The following is an 11,107-nucleotide window of genomic DNA, read 5'->3' as shown; positions in this document are numbered from 1 at the left end:
TCGTCGCGCTACGAACCCCAACCACTTGCTCTACTCAAGTCTCTATGAGTCTGTGAACGAGAAACCTCAGCGACTGAAATCGAGACACCCATTTGTACGTGCCGCACAACTCCTGATGAAAACTGCTGAAGACCAATCCATCAGTGCGGCTACCTGGGCGGACCACCAATGGAGCTCGGAGTGGAAGAAGAACTCCTCAAGACTCCAAAGTTTCATCTCCGACACCAGCAACCACCCAACCGGAATCCATTTGCCAAGGAAGGCCTGGGTGCGGCTCAACCGCCTGCGTACTGGCGTCGGACTATTCCGCTCGAACATGCACAAATGGGGGATGGCTCCATCCGCGATTTGTGAGTGTGGCAAGGAGGAACAAACCGTAGACCACACCATTTGTAATTGCGCCATCTACCATGCGCCAAATGGTGTGCGTGGTCTGCGTGAACTGGATGACAAATCAATTGAATGGCTGCTCGACACCTGCCCAAACATCTAGACCGCGTCGCCGCCACTGCCCAAGGGTGGTAAAAGGCAGAGCCCCTCGACCCTTGGAGTGGCGAAGAAGGTTCAAACGAAGAAGAAGAAGAACATCACAAATGTATATTTTGCACTGTTTATCATGTCAACTGTAAAGGGTCGCGGACAATTTTAGAAGATTAAAAGGGGTCGCGGGAAAAAAAGTTTGGGAAGCCCTTGTTTAAACAACCAAATGTTTGCGACTATGCACAAACAGGTGATGGACACCATTGACTTCGAAGCTGTTGCAATCGAGTTCACTCAAGCAACTGACGCGCGTAAAATGTACTTCGGATTGGTTTGATACTTGTCTATATGGGTTACGGTATACAAATTATCCCGTGGACACATTTTATAACTTCTTTGCCGTAGATTGTGACGCTATGAACATGAAATTTATCTTTCGTTTCTTCTTTTTTAAGCTATTTCAATGTATTTCATTCATTTATCTTCATCTGTCTCACATTTCGATTTATATGGCTACAGTGTTGTAGGCTACGCGTCAATGAAATAAATTGACGGCGTCAGCGTTAGCGCAAATTGCCTAAAAGCTTTACGGCGTAAAGTACTGCGTAAGCTCTTAAAGAAACTGACGGCGTCAGCGCTATTTTAGCCAGGGTTTCACAAAACGGAAGTGTTCGACTTCTAACGAGTTTGGTTTTTGAGACTGTTTCGAGCTGCAAAAGACGATTTCGTCTTTTCTCGACTCAGAGGGTCTCACAAAACGAAAGTGTTCGACTTCTAACGAGCTTGGTTTTTGAGACTGTTTCGAGCTGCGAAAGACGATTTCGTTTTTTCTCGACTCAGATTAACCCAGGATACGATAAACAAACTTGAAACTGCATACTTTGATGGACGAACAGCTGCCGCAGAAAAAAATTGTTCATTGCTATCAGTCTGAAAGTCAAAACGTCAAAAAAAAAAACTTTCATTGTAAAACGAGATTTTTCATGCAAACGAAAAATGACGCATAGCGCGTGACGCTCAAAATCGGTAAAATAGTTGACGGCGCTATCACTTCCGTCAACTAAAAAATAAACTGACGGCGCTAGCCTCAGCGTCAACAAAAAGTTGACGCCGTCATTTGACACTGTACAACAACATACAACACTGTATGGCTATTGGCTAATAGCGGAGAACCATTAACGAACTTCCCAGCACAATCGCTACACCTTATCGTAAAACTTCAACAACAAACATTGTTGCCTTTCAACAACAAAAGCCAAAATAAGGGGAGCAGCTGACTCGAAGACTATATGTCACTTTCGTTGCTTCCTGTCGTCTGTTGTATCGCATCTGTGATCGCAATGTACCGTACTGTATGTTATCGAAATGGGCGCAAATAAAAACACAATTCTTTTTATTATTATTAAAAAAAGTGCCTTTTTTCATATTCATGCCCCCCAGTCAAAAATCGTTCCGCGCTCCTGTGTAAGTGATGCTACAGTTCTAAGTGTTTGTTGTGACACTGCCCAGATAGCAGAAACTTCTCAGATCTTTAAATGCATTTCCACCAATGTATAATCTTGGACATGTTTCATCTTTTATACTTATGGCCATCACTTCTGTTTTTGTGGTAGCCTATGTAGGCCTAATTGCAAGCCATATTCTTCACTGTTTGACTTCATCCTAATCAAAAGATCTTTGGCGTATGGGTTGTAGGTGTGGTGGTCGGATAGTGTACGCTAAGCACTACCGACATGCGACTCCTAGCTCAGAAGGGGCGATGTTCTAACCTTATCTCTTCTAGAGTGCACTGTCTATTAATACCACATAAAAGCAAGCATTGTAGAAGTAGTATAATAATTCAAAGTACACACAATTTAACATTAATTGACAATGGTAGAAGCTAATACAAATTAAGGTCACCAGGGTAGGCCAGGTTATACACACAGCAATATTACTTAATAGAATAAATGTCCTTAATCAATAGTCCAGGTTCAACCTTGTAGCCATGTTCCGATTTCCGAATATCATTTCTTTATTGTCTTTTGTGTATCGCTTCACTTCACGTCCGATCGCTGAGTTGTTGTTTTCAAAAGTCAAGTTTAGTATTCATCCGCGGCCACGTTCCAGCCTTGGCGACCTCTAGCGGACAGAACTATTCAGACGCAGGCAGAATTGTAAAGGGGAACGCCACATCACTTGGCGCCAGATGATTAGATCATGAGTTGATGAAATGATCAAACATCGACATGCTTCTTGGCGTGACTTCTCGATGAAGATGCTGGTGGCTCGGACTGATGCGTTTGCAGGAATCTTTATAACAGTCTTGTTTGCAGCACTAGTTTTCTTTCAAATTATGCGACTCTGGATATGCGGCCAAGACTATGTGTTGTCGGTTGATCATTAAACGTGCACAAGATAGGTAAACAAATGCAATTATCGACGGGGTTGCTGCCCAAGTCTACCCTGGTAATGACGTAGTAGTTAACTTCGAATGGTTCAAACATAAAACAATGACTTATCATACAATAATAAAAATGATGCTCACAAACTTACTCAAAACATAACAGCATGACGGCTGCTGGGTTAACAATAATTGCGGTTGCTTAGAGTGAAAACTACTCCAACACAGAAATGTTGCTAACAATTGCGAACATACAAAAAAATAAACGAATCAACTGCTACAACATGATGCGTGACAGTGTGTGTTCCATGTCAATGAAATGTAGTATGTGTACAATGATTAGGTAATTGTACGTGCGAATAGACAAAAGAAAAACAAGGCAAGATTCTGTCAAGATGAGGTTACTCAGTCAAGATACTTCTGGATGAACGGTTCTCAAACAATCGTCAAAATGGAGTATGGCTTGTATACGAAAAAAAAAATGGAAGAAAACAATGTGGAAGGGAGAACTTGATGCCTATTGCAGATCTTAGTACTCTCCAAACGTCGAATGGTACTCCGGATGTACCAAACAACACCACAGACATGCAGAGTGGTACAATTATGCTCAAGTACATGAGTGAGTACAACAGAGGACATAATGATATCATCACTACGAATGGTTGAATGCATTGTGTGCACCGTTAAAGGGTTTAGGAAAGTTACATGCTTGACTTAGCCCACAGACAGATGTCATGGCTGGGTTGGCCACAATCCTCTGCAAAGAAAACTAGAAATAACATGCAGCTATCAGACACAAAGTGTATATAAAACAAGTGAACTGTGTATGCAGTCCTGTTATATACAACACATGTTGAGTCTTTAGAGAATTGGTCATCCAGAATAAATACCTGCTGAAAGAGAATCTACAACTGCCTGAAAAGAAAAGAGCTGATATATTTCCTCGCACTGGTCCTAATCTAGTTCCTACTACAAGCAAAGAAACTATGGTATGTAAGAACATACAGTGAGAGGACAGACTTTACACTTGCACATAATCATTGAGGTGTGCAGGAAGACTTACATTACGACCACACCTCGTGCGACGAACAGTAGTTGCGGTCGGTGTCACTGAAGTCAGAGGTGGTGAAGATTTAGGTGTAGGCTGATTGTTCAGCTCTGGCATATGTGCAGCTTTTAAGCGATCAATGGATACAGTTTTCCTATTGTCTTTAATGTCTAAAGTAAAATATTTTTCATTTCTAGAGATCACCCGGTAAGGACCTGTGTAACGTGACTGCAGAGGAAATGCAGTTGCATCTCTTCTAATCCATACATACTCACATAACATAAGCTCTGGGTCAATATGGCTTTTGTGTTGTGGGTGGGGTCGAGTTGGTGAAGGCTGAATGTCTTTAAAATGATTTTTCAGCGTCTTTACAAACTCATGCTGAGGAACAGCAGCAGTCCCTTCAACCTGAAAATCTCCTGGCATGGCCACGGAGGCACCATAAAGAAGCTCTGCTGGAGAACATTTCAACTCTTGTTTGACTGTATTGCGCATAGAGAGTAGCACAAGGGGTAGATTATGGTACCAATCACCTGGGTTGTTACAACTACGTAGAGCATCTTTCAGTCGTCTATGCATGTTCTCTACTAGGCCATTGCATTGCGGATGGTAGCTAGTAGTTCTATTTCGACGACAACCAAGGAAATTCATGAGCTGACCCCACAAATTTGATTCAAACTGAGCTCCTCTGTCAGAAGTGACAGTTTTGGGCACTCCCATCTGTGAAACAAAACCATACATAAAGGCATCTATTACGGATTCTGTAGAAATGTTCTTCAAGGGTACTGCCACTGGCCAACGAGTAAAACGATCTACTGCTGTAAATAGGTATTTATAGCCGCTTGATTCCGGTAAGGGACCTACCAAGTCAATGTGAATGTGTTCAAACCGTGACTGAGGCATTTTGAAATCCTTTAATGGAGCAATGTTGTGGCAGTGATCTTCACAGAATGAAACAACTGGCATACAAAAAATATCTTAGAAAATCTTCTGAAAAAAACAAATCTAACTACAATGCTCTAAGAAACTTTTATACTAGGTCACTAAAGCTGAAAAAACAAAACTATTTTAAAACTTTACTGTTAAAGCACAAAAATAACCTGAAAAAAACCTGGAATATTTTAAATCAATTATTAGGTAAAACCAGATGCAATGAACAGTCGCATCTTGTTAAAGGTGATGAAGTACTTATACAGAATATTGATAAGGCTAACTACTTCAATGAATATTTCTCTTCAATAGCATCAAATCTGGTGGATAAAATTCCTAATACAAGTACCAAATTTTCAGATTATCTTTCAAATCCTATCAGTGAATCCATTTTTTTGCGCCCCACTTCTGTTGATGAAGTCAAACAAATTCTTTCTTCTTTTCAATCCAAACTTAGTTGTGGAATAGATGAAATACCAACAAAGATATTAAAAGTTGTACCACAAAACATAATTATAGCACTGACCCACATCTTCAATTTATCCTTAACTAACGGTGAATTTATAACAGCATTTAAAACATCTAAAATAATACCCATATTCAAAAAAGGCAAAACTGAAGACTGTAGTAATTACCGCCCCATCAGTCTATTATCTTCCTTTTCTAAAATACTTGAAAAAATAATGTACAACAGAGTGTATAATTTTCTTGAAAACCATAACTTTTTCTACCCCCAACAATTTGGGTTCAGACAAAATCATTCAACTAACCTCGCAGTTTTGCATCTTGTCAGTAAAATTTCAAATGCATTTGAAAAAAAAGAAACCACCCTTGGTATATTTTTAGACCTGTCTAAAGCATTTGACACAATTGATCACAAAATTTTGTTAAACAAGCTTTACTATTATGGTATCAGGGGGGCAGCCCATGACTGGCTCAGTAGTTACCTACTAAACCGATTTCAAGTAGTAGAAATATCTCAATCAATGTCTACTAAACGCAAAATATGTTTCGGGGTCCCCCAGGGTTCAATTCTAGGACCTTTACTGTTTTTGATATATATAAATGATTTCTGTAACAGCTTACAACACTCTGAATCTGTAATGTTTGCTGATGACTCCAATTTGTTTTTATGTGGTAACAGTATCCCCGAGCTTTATGAACTGGCCAATATGGAAATGTTAAATGTAACAGACTGGCTAGCAGCAAATAGGCTGTCGTTAAATGTAAATAAAACTAAGCACATTTTATTCAACAATAATAATAATACAAAGTGTTTTAACTTCACCCATACATTATCTGTGTACAATCAACCCATTGAACGTCTTAACACTGTTAGTTTCCTAGGCATTTTACTGAATGAAAATTTGTCATGGAAATCTCATATGATTCACTTGCTACAAAAACTGCGACGAAATTTCGGAATAATCTGCAAGATTAAACCTTACTTAAACACTGCGAATTTGATTTCTCTCTATCATTCTCTCATTGAAAGCAATCTAAGATATTGCATTAGTGCTTGGAAGCATGGTCATGTTACCATTGTAAACAAACTGCAAAAAATTTGCAACAAATTCATAAAAATGATCACTAAGCATGGACCACAATACAATGTCGACAGTTTTTTCACAATTGATAACCTTTATACCATCGAAACTGGCAAATTCATGTTTAAACTAAAACATAATCAACTGCCTAAAAACTTTAACTCACTATTTCAACTTAATAGCAACTTGCATCACATATCAACTAGAAGTAGCAATCGATTTTTTCTCCCCTATTACTCGAAAAAGTTAACCCAACAATCCATCCAATTTAGTGGAGTTAAAGTCTGGAACGATCTCCCTAAACACATTACTGAAATCGAAACCTTTTCATTATTCAGCAGCAAGCTGAAAACCCATCTGCAAACAAAAACTCAAACCGATTAGCATACGTCCATTGTGTAATAGATACCACTTTTGTACATTTAATCTTTCAAGTACTACTGTCAATGTCGTACATCTGCCATCACCACCTTAAACTGTTCAGTTTCAATAGGCTGCAATTAGATGCTAATATGTTACCAATGCAATATGCCTTTAATTAGCCGAACCACGTATAATATACTTGTTCACAGAACCTTATAACTTTCTGTTACTTTGTTGTGTAGATTTATTTGGCAAGAGTACTTCAACAATGAAGCTGTAGGCCTATCACTCTCCAGAAGTTTGGTTGGAAATTCATTTCAAGAAACTCCATCCCGCTCCGATACCGAAGTCACCCGCATGCCATCTAGACCATTTTCATAATTATCATCTTCACTACATTTTTCATCATTCATGATCATCAGTGTAATATCATGCTCAAATAATAAGTTAATTAATCTAAATTCCTGTACCCATCAGTTATCAATTCCTATTCAATATCACACCACTGTCGTTGCTGCGAACACTCCATTTTACTTAAAACGATGTACTGTACATAGTATTTTGTATATGTAATATGTTTAATATGTAAATAATATGTTTAATATGTAATAATATGCCGTATGTTCATTGTTTATTCTTGAATGCTCGTGTTGTTGATTTTTCTTTTTTATATTGGTTGTAAGGTTCAGTCGTCCCCGCATGGTTTCATCAACTGGCACACCTCCAGTTGCTTTAGGTATGTGGAGCCAACTGGTTCTTCCAACTAATTCATCTACTTTAAACTGTTAGGTTTGGTGGCCGTGCTTAATTTACTTTCGTGTACGTAACCTTTAAATTTGCATCGCATGCACGTTTTAAACTTTGTGGTTTTGCCACCTTTTCCTTTTGTTGGTTTTGTTCCCGTTCATTATTTGTAACTTTATCATTGCTGTTGTTTTCCGACAAAGAAAAATAAATTGAATTGAAATTGAATTGAATTGAATTGAATGACTTTGCTTCGTTGACAAGACTGACACTCTTTTACCCAGCTGGCAATCTCTTTTCGCATGCCTGGCCACACAAAACGCCGCGAAATAAGATCATGAGTAGCCCTTACTCCAGGGTGACTTAATGAATGCAACTGGTCAAAAACCATCTTTCTATATTTTAGTGGAATTACCGGTCGAACCACAGCAGTTGAAGTGTCACACCATATGAGTTTATCTTGAACACCTGGAATAGCATACTGGTCTAAGAACAGCCCAGATGCCTGTGGATTGTTGAGCATGCTCTGAACAGCTTCATCACACTCTTGGGTTGCAGCCACTTCGGAGAAATTAATGCCACTTTGCACATGTAGCACACCATTAATTTCAATTCGAGAAAGAGCATCAGCAGTAAAATTTGCAGACCCTTGAATGTGTTTGATGTTTGAAGTAAATTCTGTGATGTAGCTCATCTGCCTGACTCGCCTCAAGATAGATTGATTAGATTTGGAAAGGAATGCACTTACTAAAGGTTTGTGATCAGTGAAAAGAGTAAAATCCTTTCCTTCTACATAATGATGGAAATGTTTAAGAGTACTGTAGGCCGCTAATAACTCCCTATCAAAGGCAGAATAAGATTTCTGTGTCTTATCCAGTCGTCTCGAAAAGAAAGCTACAGGAGACCAGGAACCATACAGTGATCGACTTCGAGTAATGGGTAGTACCAAATTTCAGTAATAAGTAGAGTAGACAACCGGAAACAGACATTGCCGTCGGCTGCAACGTGGGTCAGGTGTACGTCGGAGGGCGTACACCGATGCATAGCGCTCAAGTCCGCTTTCCCGCAATGCAGGGTAAAGATATGAAAAACAAACAAACAAACAACCATCAATTTTCACTTGCAACACACCACCTATTGCTGTGTCACTGGCATCAACCATCATACTTAAAGGAGCATTTTCCAGTGGATACACCAAAATTGATGCTTCAGCCAAAACTACTTTGCTGTCGAAAAAAGCTTTTTCTGCACATTTAGTCCAAACAATCTTTTTATCCGCACGTGTTTTACCAGAAATCAAGTCATTGAGGGGTGCTAAGCATTGAGCTGCATGTGGTATGAATCTGTGGTAGTAGTTTACCATGCCCAGATAACGTCTTAATTGTTTTGTTGTTTCAGGCAAGGGAAATTCAGAAATTGCCTTGACCTTGTCAGGGGTGGGTCGCACACCATCCTTAGACACCAGATGCCCTAAAAACAGTAATTCACTCTTACCAAATTCAGATTTTGTAGGATTGATGATTATTCCATACTCATCCAGCCTGCGGAATAACTTATGTAAATGCATTTTGTGGTCTTCCTCATTTTCAGAAAATATAATTATGTCATCTACATATGCCATTACGTTGGTTAAACCATGACAGACATGATCAATGAAGCGTTGAAAGGTGCTGGAAGCATTTCTTAATCCGAAAGGCATAAAATTATATTCAAACAGACCTAAAGGACATGTGATGGCAGTCTTATGTCTTGACTCGGACGACAAAGGGATTTGGTGGTAAGCTCGAACTAAGTCTATTTTACTGAAGATAGAAGAACCTTGCAATCTGTGCAACAACTGATTGATCGAAGGTGTAGGATACATATCAGGCACTGTTTGGACGTTTAAGGAACGATAGTCTCCACATAGACGAAAAACACCAGAGTTTCCTTTAGGTACCATATGCAGGGCTGAGGAAAAGTTAGAGTTGGACCTACTAATTATGCCTGCTTCAAGGAGCATGTCAATTTCTTCTTTGGCCGCTTTTAATTTTTCAGGTGACAAAGGGCGAACGCGTGCGGAACAAGGATAGCCAGTGGTTTCAATAGTGTGGGTGATATTGTGCTTGATTGGTTTGTCTTTGTTTGGTGGACGCGTTAAATCAGGATATTTTTCTAAAATTTGTAAGAAGGAATTGGTGGCTACAAATGCTTTGGGTGCACCTACATGTGCTACCATTTTTGGGTAAAGTGGCCATGCAATCGACTGGTTGACACTTCTCAGACAACATTGACTGAAGTCGACGCACAAATTAAAATGTTTGAGAAAATCAGCACCAAGAATATTTTGAGACACTTCGGCCACTACAAAAATCCACCGAAACCTTGAAGTTTTATCACCAAACTGCAAGTTCATGGTTCGATGTCCAAAAGTGGCAATGGAAGTTCCATTCACCCCCACTAAAGAATGACTATGTGTTTTTAAATGTTTTTCAGACTTATACGGCCTAACCAAGCTTATTTCAGCACCACTGTCTATCATGAAGCATAAACCTGACTTGTGATCCCTAATGTGAAGAAGTGGACTGTGACTTTTATGAAATGGAAGTTTTGTTGCACTGGGCACAGTCGATCTCGCAGCGCAACCTACCAGTTTCCCTGGAAAGAGCAAGGAGGGTTACATTTGCGAGCATTTGCACCAAACCGTTGGTGATAGAAACACATCATATTGTGTGTTCTAGCCACGCGAGAATAATTTGAGTGTGAAGCTTGTGGTTTTGGTGCATAGTGAGCAGGTGGAGGACCGGCTCTCTGGGAAGAAACTTGGCTTGGAATAATCCTCATTAATTCTTGCACTGACTTAGTCAATGACTCCAGCTGTAAATTTACCCTAACCATTTCAGACTGCTGGGGCTCTTTGTTTACAGCACCCACAAAAAATAAAGGGGCAGTATGCTTCATAGCATGGTCTGCTGCTATTGCATACTCCTCCAGTGAAGCCTCATGAAGTGGTGCCAATGCAATTTAACTTCTTGAGGAAGTTTGTCGACCAACATGGACTTAACCACAGAGTCAGACATGTCAGACTCCGAGATATTTATTCTCATGTTTGCCACAAACTCCGAAGGTTTTACATCACCTAACTGCTTGACAGAAACTAACTTCTGAATTTGGTCATATAAAGGTTCTGTGAACTTGCTTATCAGAAAGCTTTGAATGTCCGGGAATTGTTTTTGTCTTGCCAAAAGTGGTTGCACTGCAATCATAGTTGATGAATCCAGACAAGACATTAAAGCTTCAATCTTGTCTGAATCCTCAACTATGCTCCACTTCTGGCACATTCTATTGAAATTAGCAAACCATGCCTTAGGGGCAGATTTGCAAAATTCTTGGGTGACTCGTTTACCCGGTTTTAAAATGGAAGTTGTTGGGTTGTGCTCTGTCATCACGCTGTTACTAATGTTTGGTGAGATATAAGAGTTATTTTGTGTGATGCGTGATTGGTGGCGTGTATTGTAGGTGTGTGTAGCCACAATGATAACAAAAAATGATTAGAAAAAAAGATTAAGTTAGTCTACACACATTATGGTATATAAATTTACACAAAACACTAACAGGCAATGCACTGCTAGA

This window comes from Aplidium turbinatum, chromosome 6 (assembly GCF_918807975.1).
Source record: "Aplidium turbinatum chromosome 6, kaAplTurb1.1, whole genome shotgun sequence".
NCBI lineage: Eukaryota > Metazoa > Chordata > Ascidiacea > Aplousobranchia > Polyclinidae > Aplidium > Aplidium turbinatum.
Note: the sequence above shows the minus strand (reverse complement) of the source record.